A 5643-nucleotide genomic window follows, 5' to 3' on the forward strand; every position below is an offset into this window, starting at 1 on the left:
TCTTAGAGTCTCTAAGACATACATCAAGATATGCTTGAAGAGCTTCCGGCTTCTGTCCAAGACTTTCCGTAGGACCTTCTAGATCATGCCCGAAATATGCCTCTGGTAGTGCCTCCAGCCCAATGGCAAAAGCTTGATACCCTCAGGATGTGCCTCAAGTCCAAGAACTTGTTTTTTGTTCATGTATGCTTATTTTGCTTTCTATATTTGTTTTTTCTTTCTTTTTGCTCCTTCTTGTTCACTAGGCCATTTAGTAGGTTGCCTTAGGATTTTTCAAAGCTTTTGGTTCCGAAGGACAAAGCTTTATGCCCTTGGAATTTTTAACTTTGAAATTGCTTATTGAATCTTAGAACTGTGATACCAACAAATTCCTTTTCTTAGATGTCAATGTTGTCAAAGCCCACTTTTTTACACTTATAAACTTTGGCAAGTTAATCTTGCATAAAGGGATCAATATCTTATTCTTGGACTACCATAGGAATTACGGAGCTTAACTCCCATCTACGTGTTTCCCGATTAGCCAATTTAAAAAGAATGTTTTAGAAATGTTTTAGTCATTTAGATTTAGTGAGGGTAGGGGCAAAGTGTGTAATAGACTCCAGGCAAAGCTTCTCACAAGGAAACAAGGTTGGACACATATTAACGCTTAGGCTGTGCTTCCCAAATTAAAGTATCCCAAGAGGAGTAGATATATAGAAAGGAGTTTAACAATATAAAGATTTGTGATTAAGAAGATGTAATGGTGGAGAAAGGTTGCATTGAATACAACTTGTTAGATCCTATTACATAGATAATATTGCATACTATATTTGATCTGAACATCAAGGTGTTGAGATTATTAAAATGCACTTTTAGTTTTATATTACTGTAAGTGGGAGTTTGTTGGGTTTTGTACCATATATAAAACTCATTTCAATATAATTAGATTTACTAATTCATAAAAGATCGGTAATCATTTTTATGTTGCATGGTTCACATGATTTCTTTCATGATTATATGTTTAATATATAAATTCTACTAAATCCAGAACATATAGTTATTCATGATTATAGTGTTGTCAACACAGTGTAATATAATCATTATTATATGTCTCAAAGTTTATGTCCCATGATTTGTTAGTACACTAGATTTAGAGTGACATGACAATCAGCGATAAAGTATACATACACCTTGGATAAGTGTTATGTCCTTTCCAAGGCATTGGCAAAGTTGTTGGGTTTTATGCCCTAAATAAAACTCATTTCAATATAATCAGATTTACTTATTAATATAGATTAGAAATAACATTTAATGTTGCATGGTTCACATGATTTGTTTCATGATTATATGTACATATTGTATAAATTCATCTGAAACCATTTTCACATACTTGATCCTGTTTATTGTGTCGTCAACACATTGGAAAGTAAACATGACTATGTGAATAAAGTTTCCTAGATTTATCAGACATAGGGTTTTACTGATATGATAATCTACAACAGAGTTTACTTGCATTTGGAGAAGTGCTATGTTCTTTCCGGAGCATTGGTTAAAGTAAAGCTCAGGTTGGATGCATGGAGTATGCATCGGAAGGGACCGATATTGAACTTTGACATAGATTTATTAAACTTACCGTAATATCTATTCAAGTCAATATCGCCTAGTTGATCCTAGATCAAATGTTCTTAATCCTATTATGATTAGGCTCAATCTTGAAAGGCTATTCGTGTACTTTGATTTGTTAGTTAAGCCTACTTTTAGGTCAGGGTGATACGTACATTTTGGGAACACGGTAGTGGAATTTAGTGGGAGCGCTAGCATAAACATCGAATCTATAGCTTCTATCTGGCGAATAGTAAGCGAAGGATGATCTCCTTCGAGCTTGACCAAACGAACATAAATGGTGGAGTACTCATTTCACATAAGCTGAAATATCATTTATACGGGGTCAAGTGTTTTAAGGATAAAATACATTGTGGGGTGTAACGGTAATCTAATCCCTTTACAGTGTAGATCATTCATATAGAGGATCATTAATCACATTAGGATTATAACAATGGATAACTAATGATGCGTCTATATGGTGGAACATATAGAGCATTCTATATACTGAGAGTGCAATTCTAAGTTCTATGCGTGGATTCAACGAAGAATTAATAAGTTAGTGAATTTTAGTGTTAAATTCTTGATCTACTTATTGGATGCTCGGTTATATAGACCCATGGTCCCCGCACTAGTTGAGATAATATTGCTTGTAAGACTCATATAATTGGTTTTGAGTAATCAATTATAATTCTCAAATTATACTATGTCTATTTGTGAATTTTTCACTAAGTAAGGGCGAAATTGTAAAGAAAGAGTTTATAGGGGCATATTTGTTAATTATGATACTTTGTATGGTTCAATTAATAAATATGATAAATGACAATATTATTTAATAATTATTTATAGTTATTAAATAGTTAGAATTGGCATTTAAATGGTTGAATTAGAAAATTGGCGTTTTTGAGAAAATCAGATGCAGAAAAGATAAAACTGCAAAATTGCAAAAACTGAGGCCCAAATCCACTAGTATAGGGCCGGCCACTTTTGTAGGAAATTTAAACTGATATTTTCATTATTTTAATGCCAAATAATTCTAACCTAACCCTAGTGGAATGCTATAAATAGATAGTGAAGGCTTCAGGAAATTTACACTTAAATTTCCCACTTCTGATTCAGAAAAACTGAGCCTCTCTCTCTCTCCCTATCTTTAGCCGCCACATCCCTCTTCTTTTCTTCTTCAATATTTCGAAATTCTTAGTGTGAGAATAGTGCCCCCTCACAGCAAGTGATACCTCAACCATAGTGAGGAAGATCGTGAAGAAAGACTTTCAGCAAGAAGGAGTTTCAGCATCAAAAGATTCAGAGAAAGAGATCCAGGTTCAAATATTGATAATGCTCTGCTACAGAAAGGAATCAAGGGCTAGATATCTGAACGGAAGGAGTCATTTAATTTCGCTGCACCCAATGTAAGGTTTCCTAAACTTTATATGTGTTTATTTCATCGTTTTAGAAAGTTCATATTTAGGGTGTTAATCAACATACTTGTGAGTAGATCTAAGATTCTGGTAAAATAATTTCCAACAACTGGCCTCAGAGCCATGGTAATTGATTTGCTTGCAAGAAATTTGGACTTTAAAACGATTGTTTGATGTTTTGGATGGTATCATGTTGTATTGAGTGTTATTTGATGATTGATTGATGTTTGTGAATTTTCGTGAAAAATAATTGAATATCTATTTCTGGAATTATTTTTATTGGATAGTATGGAAAAAATTAAGCAAGTTACTTTTTTACAGAACTCAATTTCGATTTAATTTGAATTAGTTATGATTTTTTGAAGTTTCGAAAAATCGGGGTGGTGTTGCTGCACCACGTGCGCGTGCAGAGAGGCTGCTAGCAGCCCCTTGTGCCTACGTTTCACGCCCAAGCCAGCCCATGCGCGCCCATGGACAGTACAGTATGCTGAGCATACTGTCCGTACAGCTCGCAAATTTTTTGTTTTTCTTCGTTTTTTCATGCTTCCGATTTTTTGTGTAGTTCTATATTTATACATTTACTATTCCTAATTCAATTCTAATTATTATAATTAAGTTTATTAATATTTTTTAAATTTAATTCATGATATTAGTGTAATTTTAATTTAAAAATAGTAAGTATCTATCTTTTTTGCTTAATTATCTATCTTATTTTTAAATTTGATTATATCTTATCTTATTTTTAAATTTAAGGTGAGATTTTAAATTTTTAAATTATATCTTTTTTTTAAAAAATAATTTGACCTTATTTAAATTTAAAATAAGATAACTATAATCATGTAATTTTAAGTAGATGTAAGATATTTTGCTAACTTTTAAATTTTGTTAGTTTATTTACTTAAATTACATTTAAAATCTGAAAAAGATATTTATTTATCTTTTTTAATTTTTTATTTAATTTTTATTTATAAAATAACATTTAAATTTTAAAAGTAGTTAGCAAATTTTGAAATGATATTTAGGTTGGTTGAAACCTAATTTTTTAAAATTGTAGTTTTAATTTTAAATTTAATTTTTTTTTAAATTTTCGAAAATATTTTTTTATTTAATTAATTATTTCGAAATTAATTATTTAATTTAAAATTAAATAAATCCTACATCCAACTATCCAACTAACCTTGTTGCAGGAGTATGTGTTTTTAGCTTGTGTGTAAGTTTTCAAAACCTATTATTACTTGATTGGAAATAACCATGGTTACTTTTTGCCAGATCTAATGATCTGATGGCTCCCTTGGTCAAGTAAATAATTTGTAACAGGTATATTTACAATCCTCTTTCATCTGTGTATGACCTAGCAACATGATAGGACCCATCCAAAGTGTGCCTGTGTGAGCCTATGTGTTTAATTTGATTATAGATGCATATAGGTTGTTGTTGCTAAATAAAATGTCATAGTTCTTGATAGATTTTATTTTGGCCCATTTAGTTTTTGGGCCTATTCAATTAATAACAGTTGTTCATTTTAAGGTTCAATTCTTCTCTTTTGGGCCTTGTGTGAGAGTTGGGAGCCATAGTAGTGGGTACGACATACTGAACCCAACACCCCGTCACATGAACCACCCCAATTGTGAAGGCCCATTTGCCTTATTTGAACAACTGGACAAGGTTAATTACACTAGTTTAACCTAATAAAATTGATTAGTAACATAATTAATTTAATTTATTTTGAAATTAATTTAAGAAAACCATTGTTTAAAGAATTTTATATTCTAAGCTAAACTATATGTATTTTCTTGTATTTAATTAAATATAGAATTATAACCATCTAGATTCTTTCTGAAGCTTAATTTAAATTTTTCATTAAATATTCCTATTTAAGTTGATATTTAGTTATCTACAACTAACCAACTTAAATCTGAATATCTTTTGGATTTAAAATTTCAAAATTAAGTTAAGGAATTTTAGGTATTGGTTATTAAGATTCTTTAGATATTTTTTAAGTTAATATCTTTTCGAATATTAACTTAAAATGAAATATTTTAAATATTTTTAAAGTTAATATCTTTTCGAATATTAACTTAAAATGGAATATTTTTTAAATTAAGTGGTTACAACTTAATTTTTGATATTTAATTAAATTTAAATTTGAAAATATTTAAGTTTTAGATTTTTTCTAATACAACTTAAAATAGATATTTTTTCAAATTTTGTGGAAAAGATACTTAGTCAAATAAGATATTTTCTAGATAGTTATTTCTAGACTACTTATTTTTTCTAATATTAAATAAGAAAAAATTATACATTGTGAAATTAATTATTTAAATAATTAATTTTGGTACAATTTATTTTAAGTATATTTTTTCCTAGTATTAAACTAGAGATTAATATTTAAGCCTTCTCTACACTTAATTATTTATTTCTAGAATTTAATACATTTAATTTATTTGAAAATTAAATATCTAAGTTGATTTTCATCATGATACTTAAAAATTTTTTTTCATGACACTTAATTAAATAGAAAATTATTTTTAGTTGAATTTTTTTTTTTCAACTAAATTTAAATAATTTTCAAAATATATTTTTCTTTATTTTATTAATCAAATTTCGAAATTGCATTTCTTAAATGCTGGAATTTCGAATTTTA

Source organism: Cannabis sativa, chromosome 3, assembly GCF_029168945.1.
Source record: "Cannabis sativa cultivar Pink pepper isolate KNU-18-1 chromosome 3, ASM2916894v1, whole genome shotgun sequence".
Classification (NCBI taxonomy): Eukaryota; Viridiplantae; Streptophyta; class Magnoliopsida; order Rosales; family Cannabaceae; genus Cannabis; species Cannabis sativa.